The sequence below is a fragment of the Sorex fumeus genome, unplaced genomic scaffold (genome assembly GCF_029834395.1).
Source record: "Sorex fumeus unplaced genomic scaffold, SorFum_2.1 ptg000070l, whole genome shotgun sequence".
In the NCBI taxonomy this organism is placed as follows: Eukaryota; Metazoa; Chordata; class Mammalia; order Eulipotyphla; family Soricidae; genus Sorex; species Sorex fumeus.
This window is the reverse complement of record NW_026606127.1, coordinates 542,100-559,401: the sequence shown is the minus strand read 5'-3', so window position 1 is coordinate 559,401 and position 17,302 is coordinate 542,100. Positions and strand designations below refer to the sequence as shown.

General features: G+C 38.8%; 1 pseudogene; it reads right to left on the bottom strand.

The window, feature by feature from the left end:
- Positions 1–10,249: 10,249 nt before the first annotated feature.
- On the bottom strand, positions 10,250–10,345 carry LOC130037166 (uncharacterized; annotated as a pseudogene).
- Between the last annotated feature and the right edge of the window lie 6,957 nt (positions 10,346–17,302).

Below are 17,302 nucleotides of genomic sequence, written 5' to 3'. Positions count from 1 at the left end.
ATAACCTCTCCCTCTCTGTATTACAATCCATAATGCTCAAAGGATGAGAGAGAGAGATAAAGAGAGAGAAAGAAGTGCCTGCCATAGTGTAGAGACAGCGTGCTGTCAGGTGGGGTTTGGGGTTGGGAGAGGGAGTGGTGGGAGAGAAACTGGGGACATTAGCAATGGAACTGTATACTAGTGGAGGTTAGGTGTTAAAATATCCTATGATTGAAACTGAATCATGAAAAGGTTTGTAATTTGTGTCTCCTGCAGATTCAATATAAAAACATGATATTTTGTTTCTACCACCATGACTAACCTATGAATTTGCTGAAATTTATTTTTATCACCTTGGCTGGGCTCATTTCATGGATGTCTGTATGGTAAATTTTTTTTTCATTTTATGCGGACTGAAGAGACAAAAATCATAGGGTAGGGACTTCTGGTGGAAGGAGAGAAGAGCACAAAACACCCTGTTGACCACACCTCAGCAGGGTCACCTAACTTGCGTGATGACAGACCTCCTTCACTGATTTCTTCTTTTGTAATGTGGAAAAATGAAAAGACTTTGCAGGCTGACAGGGGGTTGTCCCCTCCAGTTCACACTGTTTTCATTTCGATCAGAATTGTTTAAAGATTATTTGAAAAATTTGGAGCTTAATGATTTGTTCTCACATATTTCCCCTACATGGTGTCAGTGGGCATTGATCCAGGAAGGCCAGCATGAAAAAGTTGAGGTGTATGTCTTAACCACCAATGCCAACACTACTGTAAGTATGGAACCCAGAGTACAATAGTAAAACTTCAAAATGTGTTTGTCAAGAAAATCGGTGGGAATGCAGGGAGAAATGGGTAATTTGTTGGTGGAGGGATGTAGACACTGGTGGTGTGATTAGAATTGGAATATTGTATGACAAAGCTCCATTTTAAATGACTTTGAAAATCAAAATTGCCTAAATTTAAAATAAAAGAGAAGTCAACTTATGTCTATATTTCAAGAAAGCTTGTCTTGGCAAATTTTGGCAGGGAGACCATAGTTGGTAGAGAGAGAGAGAAAGAAAGGGAGAGTTGACAGTTGGGAAGAGAAGCCTGGATATAATGGAAGAGATAAAAGCTGATCTTAGAAATTTGGAGCCATCAGAGTTTAGAGAGTTAAATGGTGAGAACATTACAGTTTAGATACTTAAATAGTGAGATTGGTTTCAGTCATCAGCACTGTATACATATAAAGATTTCAAACACCTCACAGATATTCAGGCTATAATAACTAACAAGGGAAGCCTTTTTTTCCTGAAGCTCTATGTAAGGATAATATATTGCTAGGAACAATGATAAGAAGTTGGTTCTCTTTTTCACAGATTAATACATTAGAGATGAAAACTTTAATACAAAGGAATCCATCATCTTGTCCTGTTTCTCTGTTTTCCTGTCATCATTCCATTCTCCCCCATGACCCTACCTAATCATGGCTCTCCACATTACTCAGCAGTGTTACCACATAGCCTCAGATCATGTGTTAACTGCCCGTAGCTCACAGTTCTCATGTTTGCCCCCCATCCAAGCCAGAGCCATCCTTCTGAAACCAAGAATATTTGCTGAAGGCCCGTTCTTCCTTGAAATGGCAGTCATGGTTTACCTCTTCTTAATCATTGTGTTTACATATTTAGATGAATGTCACTATACTAGTGACAGGTATTTTCCAAACTAAGAAAAGCATAAACATTTCCCTTTCCCCCACGAATTTTGGGCAAGTTATTTTCTATCCACTGCTAATTATATGTGATAATAAGGAAATAGATCTGAGGTAAAAACAAGTACATTTGTCAATTTGGTGCCATGACTAGTCAGTCTGAGTATAAGTATATATTTCTAGAAAAAAAAAAGCAGAAGAAAAGGAGTTGGTTGCTAGCAAAGAATGCCAGACCTCTGCCAAGAAATCCTTTGAAAACAAAAATTCTGATTATGGACTGAACATGATTACCACTCAATGCCTCTTTTGCAGACCACTACACCCAAAAGGAGAGAGAGAAAAAAAGGGAATGCCCTGCCACAGAGGCAGGTTGGGATGGGGGGGATCTGTGTGGGAGGGTTACTGGAATACATGGTGGTGGAAAATGGGCACTGGCGGAGGAATGGGCATTTGATCATTGTATAATCGAAACCCAAGAACAAAAATTTGTAAATGTACAACTGTACATTATGGTGTTTCACTAATAAAAATTTTTAAAAAATAAAATAAAATAAAAATTATTTCGTCTGCCAGAGATCAGCAGATGGGAACCTGAGTGAAGGCAAAAGATTAAATCGGTTGACTTTTATTTTTCCTTGACTATATTAATTTGATTTTGGAGTCAATTTATATGACAGTTCATTAAGACACAGAAATTTCCAGCACTTCTCTTGTTTAAAAGTATAGTGTTACACCATATCTCTCTCACATTATTTTTATTTCTGATAGTTTGACACAAAAGATAAGTCAAAATCATAGATAAATGTAAATTATTTAAATACTGTATTGATTATTTAAAATTACATTATAGAATTACTAGAATTTCATGAATTTTAAGATTATGGATAATCAACATGCATGTATCACATTACACTCACAATTGAAAGGCCTCCTCTGTCATTCATTATTGTTCAGTTTTTCCACTTTGATAACACCTTTCCATCTGGTAACTAAATAGTCTTATAGTTCTAAAGTTTGTTTTTATGGCTTTGAAAAAATCCAAATTATACAATTTTTAACATTGGATGAAACTAGAGGATATCATGCATGTAAAGTTAGCCTTAAGGAAAGGAACAGATACAGAGAGATTTTTCTCATATGTGGGATGTAAATACACACAGCAAGGTCGCAACAAAGGTTCAAGGGCAATGTAAGGGGAGAACTGATCCACACAATTGAGTCAGGGGATTGGGACTGAGGGATTCTGGGGTTTTGGGGGGAGAGGGAGGGTTTATTTTTTGAGAGAATGAGGAGTGTCTTGTTGGAATAATGTGTATGAGGAACCATTGTTAATTGAATTATAAATCATAGAATATTAATATTGTTTTAGACGTTTGTCTGTCTCATTTTATTCTTTTAATTTGTTTTCTCCATATGCCACATATGCATGAACTTGTATGATGCCTATCTCTCTCTGCCTGGCTTATGTCACTAAACATAATATCCTCATGTTATGCTTTTTTATACAAATAATAAGAATATTTCACTTCATACAACTGAGTAGGATTCCATTGCTTTACACCCTTTCATTTTCAAAATTTGGGGTTTAAAACATACAAATATTGATTTTAACAATGCTCTGGTGTTTTAAAATTTTTAGTTCAGTGAAGAAAAGGTAAAGGCCCTCCCGTTGATCGTCGATTTGCTCGAGCGGGCCCAGTAACGTTTCCATTGGAGACTTTGTTGTTACTGTGTTTGGCATATCGAATACTCTCGGTAGCTTGCCGGGCTCTCTGAGAGTGGCAGAGGAATCGAACTCGGGTCGGTCATGTTGACCGCTTGTAAGGCGAACGCCCTACCGCTGTGAAGAAAAATAGATTTTATTGAACAACACTTAGAAACTTGTGAAACAGGCATTGGGTGGAATGGAATGGAATATATGTTCAAGAGAGACCACTCGTTTTACAAAGCAAGCAAAGAGTGACATACAGAAAGAAAGCACGGTATTTCTTTAAGGAAGAACACAAGCTTGAGGACCAAGCCCACTCTGGTAGTTTAGGAATAAGAACTTGGAGTGGTATGAACTTAACTTGTACACTTTAGGGGAGAACCTGAGTGAAACAAATAGAAGTACGTTCAGGAGAATGATAAACTGGAGTCTATACTTGGAGTGAGGAGGGTAGAGAGTTCTTTGGGGAGATCTGGACTATGGAGAACAGTAATATTATAACATTAATGATAGTATCTTACCGTGGGATTCCAAAAAAATCTTTAACAGTGGTGTCAGAAATGATAACATTCTTAGGTATTTGGATTTCCTGTGGAAACTACTGGGAAGCTGAGTTTATGCTCTGGATGCCTCTGCCTGAAACAAGGTCAACAAATCATGAATGAAAAATTACAAGTTACATGGATCAAGGATTCTGATACCAGTGGAAGGCTAGCTTTTGGGTGGACAATTTCTACTGCTGGCCTGATGTAGATTCTGATCCTGGGATACGTAACAGAAAGGAGGTAGTGACAGGTATCCTCAGAAGTGAAGCCTCTGAGACAGAATTCATTCATACCAACTTATGGCATGAATGTTTGCTCATGGCTGCTACCATTATAACATGCCATTCAATGATTCTGTGGTTTCAATTTACTGTGTCAATGTAAAGATGAAGTTTCTAAATCGAAGGTAAAAATCTGAGGCCCTCAAGATGATGAATTATGGAGGGGGGGTGGAGCTGGAGCTATAGTACAGCAGGTAGGGCATTTGCCTTGCACACGGCCTACCCAGGTTAGATTCCCAGCATCCTGTATGGTCCCCCCAAGCACCGTGAGGAGTAATTCCTGACTGCAGAGCCAGGAGTAACACCTGTGCATCGTCAGGTGTGACCCAAAAACGCAAAAAGAAAAAGATGATGCCTTACCTTTAGATATTTTGCAGTCAAATAGAAACAGCCAGGAAGCTCACCAGAAAAGAGTTCTCCTGGGTCGAAAACATCATCACCTCTTGCGTGAGAGCATAGAGAAAATAACGTTTCCATTTTATGCCATGTTAAAGCAAGCCAGACATGATCTTGGAAAGTTTGTCAAAGGAAAGCATGGCTATAGGAAGGATAAGATGACAACTGAATCTTAGAGGTAAAATATACAAGTGAAGAAAAGGTCAAGAAGTAGGCGGTACGATGGTGACCAGGTATACTAAGAAAAGCATTTTTTAAAAAATAAAATGCAATGATACATCAAAAAAGACCTTTTTAAATGTTTAAGAACAGGGATATAACTCAGGGATAGAGCATTTGTCTTCCATTGTATGATGATCTGGGATTGATCCTTAGCATTGCAAACAGCATTATTTTTTAATTTTTAATTTCTTTCTTTCTTGCTTATTTGCTTGCTTGTTTTTCTTGTTTTTTTTTTTTTTGGATCGCACCTGGCTATGCATAGGGGTTCTTTTTAATTTTTAAAAAAATTATAATTTTTATTTTTTACCTGTGGTTTAAAATGAAATCTAAAATATTTTAGAGTAAATATATGTGAAGAAGAATAAAATTCACGGGAACTATTTAGTGTTCTTAACGATACAGCAGTCAGAATTTTGAGGTTAATTTTATGGGTAGTGCATAAATAATTTTTCCCCATTATGTGGGCTGTGTTTTTATGATGGTCACCATTTTTTCTAAGTTGCAGAAACGTCTTAGTTTAATGTAGTCTCATTTGTTTATCTTCATTTCTTCTTCCTTGGTTAGTGGTGTTTCATTCTAGAAGTTTCCCTTAGCTTTAATGTCATGGAGGGATCGTCCCACATTTTTCTCCATATATCTTAAGAATTCAGGTATGATATTGAGGTTTTTAATACATTTGATCTGACTTTGTGCCTGGCACTATAAAGAGGTCTGAGTTCATTTTTTTTTTTTTGCCTGTTGCTGTCCAGGTTTCCCAGCACCACTTGTTGAAGAGACTTCTTTGCTCAACTTCATATTTCTTGAGCCTTTATGAAAGATTAGGTAATAATAATCTGAGGGCCAGCGTCAGGATATTTGACTATATTCCATTGATGTGAGGCCTGTCTTTATCTGAATACATGATATTTTGATTACTACAACTTTGTAGTAGGGTTGCAAGTTGGGGAAGCTGTTCCCTTCTTCTTTTTAACAAATATTGCTTTAGCTTTTCATGGGAGTTTATTGTTGTGTATGAGTTTCAAGAGTATTTAATCTATTTCTTTGAAAAATGTTATGGCTATCCTTATAGGAAGTGCAGTAAATCTTTATAGAGCTTTGGTGTGTATTGCCATTTTGACAGTGTTAATCCTCTCAATCCATGAGCATGGGATGTGATTCCATTTCCTCATATACTCTCTTATTTCGTGAAGTAGAGTTTTTAGGGTTTTTTTTTGTATAGTTCCTTAAAATTTTATCATTTATCACTTAACTTCCCCTTAGTCGTCGATTTGCTCGAGCGGGCGCCAGTAACATCTCCATTTGTCCTTGTCGCGTGCTAGAGTAGCCCAATGGAATCTGTTCGAACCGGGAACATGAAGGGCCTCAAACCGATCTTTTATGATCTTGACGAAGAAGTCTGACCATCTGGAAGGTGGGCGGCCACGCGGTCTTTTGACATCCCATGGAATCCAGTCGGTAACAGCTCTAGTCCAGCGGTCGTCTCTAAATCTCATTACGTGACCAGCCCATCTGATTTTCGACTCCTTGGCATAAGAGACAGCGTCCCTGATTCTTGATCGGCAACGGATGTCAGAACTCCGGATTATCTCTCTCATTTGAGTGAAACCTGATATTCCAAGCATAGCTCTTTCAATTCTTCTTTGGGAGACCTGAATACTGTTCTCATCTTGTTTGCATAGGGCCCAGGTCTCTGAGGCATATGTTAATGCAGGAAGAACAGTGGAATCAAAGAGATGTGCCCGGAGCCGGAGGTTCTTCTTCCTCTTAGCTATTTCTTTGACGTTTTTGAAGGCGTTCCAAGCTGCTCTCTTCCTCCTGCACAGCTCGGGTGCCAGGTCATTTGTCTTGTTGACCTCTCGATCTAGGTACACATAGCTGTTGCATTCGGAGATAGTCCTTCAATTGAGAGTGAATGGGGCATCAGGAACAAGGCTGTTTCGAATAAACATTATTTTCCTAGGATTCAGCTGTAGTCCTACCTTTCCACACTCACAGTCAAAGTTGGCCAGCATTTGTGCCGCTTGGCCGATGTTTGGTGTTATTAAAACAATGTCATCAGCAAAGTGGAGGTGGTGTAGTTGCCGACCATCTATCTTCATTCCCATTCCTTCCCATTCCAGTCGTCGCATGATGTTCTCGAAGGTGGCACTGAAGAGTTTCGGTGAAAGGGTATCACCCTGCCACACCCCTCTCTTGACATCAACGATCACTTCTTTGTAGAATGGTGAGATCCTGCTAGTGAATCTGTAATACAGCTCACGGAGGATCCTGATGTACTGGTCTTGAATGCCCTGATTGGCTAGGGCTTCAATGACCACTTCCGTCTCAACAGAATCAAAGGCCTTCTTTAAATCAATGAACGTTAAACAGCGGCATCTTGAACTCCAGAGAAACTTCAATGAGCTTGGTTATCGTGTGGATATGGTCGATGGTGCTGAATCCTTTGCAGAACCCTGCTTGCTTGCATGGTTGTCCTTCATCTAGTGTTCTGCCAATCCTATTTAGGATGACTCCAGTGAACAACTTGTAGATGACAGACAATAGGCAGATCCGGCGATAGTTGCCAATGCCATGGATGTCTCCCTACTTGAACAGTAGTACGGTCCTGCTGGTTTTCCTTTGGGACGGAAACTTGCATTCAGACAGGTAGCGAGTGAAGAGCCGAGCCAGTGTATTGATGAGTACTGACTGCAGGTTCTTCAGGTGTTCAGGTCTGACCTTGTCTGGGCCGGGTGCTATTTGTTTCTTTACCAACGAAATGGCGTGTCAGATTTCGGAAGGGAGAACATTGGGAACAACATATCCATCCTGTGGAATTTGGTATGTAGGCAAGTGGACATGGCTATCGAAGAGATTTGAGTAGAAATCATGGTAATCTTCTCCACTGCCGTTCTGGAGGATGTGATGGATCCATCAGGACTTCGGAGGGCAGTCATCTTGGTCTTATAGTTGGCGAAGGACAGGCAGGCATTACGAATACTTTTCCTGGCTTCTGCCGCATCTACCAGTACTTCTGCTCTTCTCTCTTTTAGGTCTTCCTTGATCGCATCTCTGCACTGCTTTGCACGCTCACACGTTAGCTTGCGGTCAGCTGAGGCATGCGCCAAACCATGCTGGCGAATTAGCTCAAGAGTTTTCGAAGATAGGCAATTTTTTGTGGCTATCTCTCTCTTGGCATTCCTCGCACATTCATGGAAGTGCTGAACCAGTGGATTGTATTCCTCGTCAATGTTGTCAACAATGGCAGCTTCCCATGTTGCCGCAATAGTACCAAAGTATAGTTCCTTAACATTTTAGTTGATTCTAATATACTCGATTTTCTGAGGTATTATTGTGAATGGGATTGTTTTTCTCTATCTCTTTTTTTCTCTTTCATTTGAAATATATGGGAAAGCCATGGACTACCAGATATTGATTTTGTAATATGCTACTTTACGAAACAAATCTATTGTTCCCAGGAGCTTTTTTGTAGATTCTTTGGGATTTTCCGAGTATAGTATCATGTCATCTCCAAATAGTAAAAGCTTGAGTTCTTCCTTTTTTATATGTATGCCCTTGATATCTTTTCTTTTTACCGAAATCCTATGGCAAGTACTTCAAGTACTATGTTTTATAGGTGTGGTGAGAGTGGGTAACTTGTTTTGTGCCTAATTGTATTCCGGGATTCTAGCTCATTGATTTCTGCTCCAAGCCTTTAGTTTTCTCCCCGTTGAGAATAATGCTTGCTGTGGGTTTGTGGTAGTTTGTTTTGACTAGATTGAAGAAAGTACTTTCAACTCCCATTTTGTTGAGAGTTTTTCATCATGTATGGGTGCTGGATCTCATCAAATGCTTTATCTACATCTATCGATATGATGACATGACTTTTATCTTTATTTTATTGAGATGGTGTATTCTGTTGATTGACTAGAGAATGTTAAGCCATCCTTGCATCCCCAAGATAAACCTACTTGGTCATAGTGTGTGATCTTTTGTTGAGTTTCTGGATTCTCTTTGCTGGTATTTTCTTGAGAATCTGTGTATCTGTATTCATCAAGGAAATAGGTCTGTAATTTTCATTTTTTGTGGTGTCTCTGTCTGTTTTGAGTATTAGGGTGATCTTTGCCTCATAGAAACTATTTGGGAGCATTTCTGTTTCTTCAATTTCCTGGAAAATCTTGAAAAATGTTGGCAGCAGTTCCTCTTTAAAGGATTGAAATATTTCACTATTGAATCCATATGGGCCAGGGATTCTGTTTGGGGGGATATTTTGACCATCATTTCAATTTCCTTGGTAGTGATAGGTTCAAGTATTCCAAATCTTCTTGGTTCAGCCTTGGGAGGTAATTGGAATCCATTAATTTATCAATTTATTCAAGATTCTCTCATTTCCTGCTGCAAAGATTCTCAAAATAATCTCTGATGATCCTATGGATTTCTGTAGTTTCTATTAGGATACCCCCCTTTGCATTTCTGATTCGATTTATTAGAATTCTTTCTGTTTCTTTGAGAGGCTTCTAGAGGTTTATTGATCTTGTTTATTTTCTCAAATAACAAGCTTTTGCTTTTATTGGTCTTCTGGATTGTATTTTGGGATTCTAGCTCATTGATTTCTACTACAAATTTTATTATTTCCTTGCTCCAGCCTAGTTTGCACTCCTTTTGTTGGTCATTTTCCAAAATCTTGAGCTCTAATTTATTCATGTAGGCCCTTTCTTTCTTCCTGATGAATTCTGGCAGAGCTATAGTCTTTCCTCTTAACACTGCTTTTGCTGTGTCCCACAAGTTCTGCTAGCTCGCGTCCTCATTCTCATTTGTTTCTGGAACCTTTTTATTTCCTCTTTGATTTCTTCTCTAAGCCAACGGTTGTTCATTACTTCCCTTAAATACAATATTTCCTTGCTGAGATTTAGTCTGTATGATCTATTGAGAAGTGACAAAGTAGTGTTGAAATCTCCACCTAGTACTGTTTTGCTATCAATGTTTTTTTTTAAGTCTATTAGAAGTTGTTTTTAAGTATTTTGCTGGTCTGTCATTGAGCATCTACATTGAGGAGGGTGAGTTCTTTCTGATGTAAAGATCCCATGATCGTGAAGAATGACATTCACTGTCTCTTATAACCTTTAGCCTGAAGTCCACGTGGTCTGATACTAGTATGGCTACTCCAGCTTTGTGGAGGTGTTCTTTTCTTGAAGACTTGTTTTCCAGCCTTTTACTTTTAGCCCATGGTTGCTTTGATTGCTCAGATGTGTTTCTTGCAGGCATCAGAATGTTGGGTTCAGTTTTCTAATTCATCTTCCTATTCTGTGCCTCTGAATTGGCACATTTAGTCCATAGACATTGAGAGAGATTGTTGTTATGGGGATTTGTGCTATCTTTATGTAGAATTTTTGTACTTGTGGGGATTGCCTTAGCTTAAAGTAGCCGTGTTAGTTCTTCTTGCAACAAAAATATGGAGCTCTTTACAAGTTTGCATGTCGTCTCTGTGCAAGGACCAGATAATCTCTGTATCATTTCAATTTTAGTATATGTGTAACCAAACCTAGTAGGAGTTAATTTTTCTCTTCTGATTACTTTGAGTGTTGTCCTTACTTACCCTATGGCAGAGAGTGGTACCTAATCAAGGAAAGTATTTCAAAGCAGCTTGATAGATTTAGAACTTTAATGTCCCAGAAAGAAAAATATGGTTTTTACCATATTATCTTTTACCATAATCAAGGCATCAGTTTTACAAAATAATTCTTTTAGAAGATGTTATATGAGTCCTGTTTAATGCACTTCCCTGAAACCTTCATTAATACCATTAAACTAGAGCCTTTTGCTGTTCTCACCTCAGTCCCGCGTACATCTCCAGGAAAAGGTGGATGGTGATGTCTGCACTTTGACCACCTTGAATGTAAGTAGGATTTTTCTCCTGAAGGAAGAGGTGAGGAGCATATTGATGATTTCATTCCACATTATTATAAGTTCAACTTGAACGGAAGTTGAGACTCATGAGGCTCCTGTAAAGGACAGAAAATAGGGTCTCAGTGAAGTTTAATGGCCAACACAAATTAACATCACAGATGACTCAAAGCAGCCTGTGTTCTTCTTTGTGTATAGTGAGTTTCATACCTAATGATAGTGATTCTTAGCCATGACAAACGGGCAAAACAGACCTATAATTAAAAATCTAGTTCTCTGAGCAGAGTGGGGTTTCTTAGGTGATTGAACAAGTGTGCAGTAATTTATTACTAAGCACATACGTAGTTTGAATGATGTGTACTTTTTGATCTAAACTTAATTCCAAATATGTCTAAAATGAGAGTCTCCTGACCCCGCACCTGGCTTTCTTCACCAGGGTCCCTTGGAGGGGGTGTGTTGAGTTTCCCTCACCGCGCCAAGCAGAGCCCTGGCACCTGAAGACCTCTGCAACCAGCCATAGGTACGCTTTAGACCACTCTCCCCAAGCTTGCAGGAGCCTCATGCATGAACGAATCTGACAGAGGAACCCAGGTGTGCACAACCGGGGGATGAGATCTCCAAGGCTGCTCAGATCAAGACTGGGCCCCCTCCAACCAGATCCCCCATCTCCTAGTAGCTAAGTGTTACAACCACGAACTGCCCCTGGAGCCATGTAATCCCATCAATGGCCAAGATACAGAGACTGGATTTTGTTGATAAGACAACAACAATTATTGTCCAGTTCTCACTCTGAGAGAACCTGGTAGGCATCTGCGAGTATCTTGCCCTTGTGTTTACCAGTCATTTACACTTCTTTCAATACAGATTATATGATCATGGTTTATGCTTATATTTACTATTGAAGTTTAATAGCTAAATACTGATTTTTTAACAGCACTAATTTATTAAAAACATTCATCCTTGGCCTATCATATTAATTGCCAGTATTTGTTGGTTTTGCTTGTTTTTTGATTACTTAAATTGGTTTTGATCCTTTTCTTTCAGGTTGAAAAATTTTGACACAAATGAGTATATGTTTTTCTTTATCTTCTACAGTTTTAAACTGAGAACAACTGTTTGTTTTGTACAAATAAGATACCTGTGCATTTACTATTTCTTCAATTTTATTTACATTTTAACACATCTCGATTCATCTACAAATTATCCTAGTAAGTGTTCTCATATTGAAAGAAACCACCAATTTTTTCAATCATAGCACTGTAGCACTGTCCTCCCGCGGTTCATCCATTTGCTCGAGCGGGAACCAGTAACATCTTACAAGAAATTGTGACACTTGTTGTCACTGGCTTTAGCCTATCGAATACGTCATGGGTAGCTTGCCAGGCTCTTGCTATGTGGACGAGATATTCTGGGTAGCTTGCCGGGCAGAGGAATCGGAATCAGGATTGGCCTCCTGCAAGGCAAATGCCCAACCCGCTGTGCTGTAAACGTTATCTAAAATATACTAGTAATAACAAATGTTGTTTCTTTAACAGTGCAATATAAACAATTATTAGGTAATTTTCATGATTTGTTAATGAAATAGCTAAGCTCTTGAGTATAATGGGAGTATTTTTCTAACACAAGAGTCTGACGAAGATGAAACTGTTATAACCGTCTTGTAGAATTCCATCTCCCTAGCCTGCTTCATTCTACCCCACTATCTATCCAATCCGGTCTTCTTCTGGGATTCTGACCTCCTGATTGGCTAGCCTCTACCTTTCACCTGCCTACTTTATGACATCATTCTCCCACCAAACCAACCACCAACTGGTAGAATCTTGGGGGTCCCATGTAGTTGCTTGTAAATAAATTTGAATCATCATGGCAAGTGACGAGTGATCAATGACCAATCACCAGTGAGCAGTCGTCTCTACTGAAGACTTGCGGTCTTAAGCCGCTTCAGTGTTCAGACGTACTCTCGTACCGTCTCCTCTTCTCGTCTACCTTTCATCGGTATTTCCTCTTCTCTGACCATGTCAGGTAAGGAATAATACTTTTCAAAGGTTTTCATTAGATTTATCATCCATAAACTTACCAGTCAAGGAAAAACAGCACGTAGTAATGAAAGAAAGTATTCAAGTCGAATTTGATAAGCCTCATTTTAGCTTGACTTTGACATTTGCTGTGTGATTTTAGACACTGGCTTACTTTCTCTCACATACAAAGTGTTTTTCCTGATTGATTACATTCTATTTTAGACATACTTAGGAGCTCAAATACACAAACACACATACACACACACGCATATATATATATGGGTCGATTCTCTGTGTTTCTTTTTCCTTTTAATAGTGAATTTTACATGATATTCACTGAAAACAAGTAAATCAGAGAAAGTATTTTTACAGAAACAGAAAATATAGATGCTGTGAAAAACTGTTAATATATACTAGCATGTGTTCTCTGTAATGGTCTCTCCACTTGTATTTATACATCAGTATTTTGAATATAGTGATATTACAAAGTAATAATCATTGATCTTTGAGTTTTCTATTTAAACCAGGTAATAAGAAAATATGGGGCATGGGGAAGGTGTGGAGTGCTGAGCGTTAGGGAGGCAAGCCCTCTAAGGTAAGCAAGTTTGGGATCACTTTCATAAAACATTGACCAATCGACACCAAGACAATATGAGGGAGAAAAAAATAGGAAAGAAAGAAAGAAAGAAAGAAGGATAGAAAGAAAGAAAGAAAGAAAGAAAGAAAGAAAGAAAGAAAAAGAAAGAAAGAAAGAAGAATAGGGACTTCGATTATCAAGGAAGGGGAAAACGTTTGGACATAAAGTTGAAGAGAACCATAGACTTAACATCAAAAAAGAAAGAATATATATGAAATATGCTGAGAATAATCCACTGAGAGCAAGTCAAAGAATTTTACTTCAATAAATGTCACGACTAGAAAATATACTATGCCTTCAATAGGTTACCAGTAGGAAAAGCTCTTTATCAGAAAGCCATCCTTGCTGGATTTTTTCCTTATTATTTCTTAGAACACAGTACTTGGTACTTGACAATTTGGAGTATAAACACGCTTAATAAATGATGCTCCCCATAAATAGCTAATAGTGCTTATCTAGGGCGGTGGAAGACACAGAATCTTCAATGTTTTTTATTATGTTCTGGTTTTTAAGTTCATGTATGCGTTGCCTGTTAAAATAAAAAAAATGGTATATTCTAACTTGAATCAGGAGATTTGATTCATCTGTGTGGTCAGTAGATTCCAGGTTAAAGCTGCTTGTCATCTTTACAAATATTATTTCATGTGATTTTTTCTTCCTAACATGAGAGTAGTTTGATAATAGTCAACTTTTGTTTTTAGATCCTAAGAGGAAAGAGAAAAGTCAAGTCTCACATGACAAATTACACATTTTTGTCATATTTCTGAATTCTGAGTTTTCCTACATAAAGATATTTTATGGGATTTTGGTGCGCATTTATTAAACATTGAGAAGAAAGTTTTCCTGTTTGATAAAGATAATTCTAATCTAGGCATTGGAAGTAAATTTGCAATATTTTGTCATCACTTTTTAAATGGTCTTTTCTGTTTCTTCTGTGATCAAGTTAAATCCTCTGCTATGTTTAACACATGTTGTTTGCTGGTTAATATTCAAAGGTACTGATGAGTATAATTTTTTGTAATTTCGAAGTTTCTTTCTGTATTTTACTCATTTAAAACATTTCTTGTCTGGGAGAAGGGAGGGAGGAGAGCGAGGATCCCCAGCGACCCCAAACCCCAGCGCGCGTCCAGATCCGGAGCAGCGCGTCCGGCAGCACACCGGCCCCTCCCATCCAGGTATATCACTCACTTCAATCAACTTGGACCTGCATCCTTTCATCCTTTTCATCAACTTGTTACCTAATACCAAACAAAATTTCTCACCTCTTCTACTACAGTTCAACAAAAACCCACTCGCCTACTCCATTTCCAACAAAAGTTCAGTTCGAAAACAGCTATACAAGTTCAGTAGTAAATAGTAACGCCTCCAAAAGTTTCACTCAATGTCAGTTATAAAACAAAGAATAACGCCTGATTGAGAAGAAGGTCAGACTCAGAAAGGTAAAGAGGCGCATCTAGCAGCAACAAAGCTGGACGGCTCCTGGCAGCCTCTCCTCACTCAACTAGAACAGTAGCAGCGAGTGTGACGGACCAAACCACACTGGTCACAATGGTAAAGCAACGCAAAAGCCCACCAAACTTTCTTATTCACGAGGCTAGCCCAGACGACACCAACAGTACTATAGCGATAGACAACCTCTCTGACAAGGAATTCAGAATGGAGCTACTCAGGATGCTTAGGGAACTAAAAGAAACAATGGAAACCAATGCCAATAAAAGACAAGAGGATTTGAAGGCAGAAATGAGGAAAATGCAATCGGAAATGTCGGACCTGAAAAACCTGGTAACCGAATTGAAAACCTCAGTGGAAGGCCTCAGCAGCAGAGTAACAGCGGCTGAGAACAGAATCAGTGAGCTCGAAGATCAAGTTCAGAGTCTTGTCAGAAAAGAGCAGAAAATGGAAAAGAGACTCACAGTTCGAGAACAGATGGCAAGAGAAGATCGTGATGAAGCCAAGAGGGGTAACATAAGAATTATTGGAGTCCCAGAGGGACGGGAAGAAAACCTTGATGAAGAAGAAACTGTCAAAGAAATCATTGCTACAGCGTTTCCAGAGCTGAAGAAAACTTGTGACCACATCCAGGAGGCCCGAAGGGTACCGGCTAGAAGAAATCCGAATAAGAATACCCCAAGACACATCCTGATCAAAATGACCAAAACTTTAGACAGAGACAAAATTCTGAAAGCAGCAAGATCGAAGAAAGAAATCTCTTACAAAGGAGCATCCTTAAAACTCACTGTTGATTTTTCTGATGAAACCCTCAGGGCCCGAAAACAGTGGTGGGACATAGTGAAAAAACTCAATGAAATAAATGCCTCCCCAAAAATACTTTACCCAGCGAGACTCTCATTCATAAAAAAGGAACAACACACAGTTTCACGGACAAACAACAGCTCAGGAACTTCATAGACTCAAATCCATGGTTACAAGTACAACTAAATGGGCTACTTTAAGGCAAGACAGACCTCTCAAATACACCAAATTTCAACAGAACAATGGGACAAAATCCCATAACAATAATCTCTCTCAATGTCAATGGGCTAAACGCACCAATTAAAAGACATAGAGTGGCAGGATGGATTAGAAAATTGAACCCAACATTCTGCTGCCTGCAAGAAACACATCTCAATAGTCAAAGCAAACACAGACTCAGAGTCAAAGGCTGGAAAACAATCCTACAGGCAAACAGCTCCCAGAAAAAAGCTGGGGTAGATATCCTAATATCAGACCACATCGATTTCAGAGTGAAGAAGGTCATAAGAGACAGTGAAGGCCATTTCCTAATGACCAAAGGATCAGCACAACAGGAAGAACTTACAATAATAAATGTATATGCACCTAATGAGAGACCAGCAAAGTACTTAAAACAATTACTCATAGATTTGGAAAAAGACATCGATAGCAACACAATACTAGTGGGAGACCTCAACACCGCTTTGTCACCTCTTGATAGATCAACCAGACTCAAGCTTAGCAAGGACATACTTCATCTGAGGGAAACAATGGAAGAAAGGGGCTTAGTAGATATATACAGGACACTTCATCCACAAAAAGCTCAATACACATTCTTCTCAAGCGTACATGGAACGTTCTCCAAGATAGACCACATGCTGAGCCACAAAACATGCCTCCATAAAATTAAGAAGATAGAGATTATATCAACAATCTTCTCAGACCATAATGCGCTGAAATTAGAAGTAAATCACACACAAAAACAGAAAACTAAATTAAACACATGGAAATTAAACAGTGCGCTATTAAACAACGAGTGGCTTAGACAGGAAATTAAAGAGGAAATCAAAAGAGTCCTAGAAACGAATGAAAATGAGGACACGAGTTACCAAAACCTATGGGACACAGCAAAAGCAGTCTTAAGAGGAAAGTTTATAGCTCTACAAGCATTCCTCAGGAAGGAGGAGCGAGCCCACATAAATAAACTAACCTCACAGCTTAAGAACTTGGAGAAGGACCAACAAAAGGAGCACAACCCGAACAGGAGGAAGGAAATAATAAAACTCAGAGCAGAGATTAACGAGATGGAAACCCAGAAAACAATCCGAAAGATCAATGAAACCAAGAGCTGGTTCTTTGAGAAAATCAACAAAATCGATAAGCCCCTAGCAAAACTCACAAAGAAAGGGAGAGAGAAAACCCTAATAAACCGAATCAGAAATGAAAAGGGGGTCATTACAACAGAAACTACAGAAATTCAAAGGATCCTCAGGGAGTACTTTGAAAAGCTTTATGCCACAGAACATCAAAACCTCGAGGAAATGGATAAATTCCTAGACTCCTACAGACTCCCAAGGCTGAACCAAGAAGACCTGGAATACCTGAACAGACCTATCACCATCAAGGAAATTGAAATGGTAATAAAAAGTCTCCCCAAGCACAAAAGCCCTGGCCCGGATGGATTCACCAGTGAATTCTTCCAAATCTT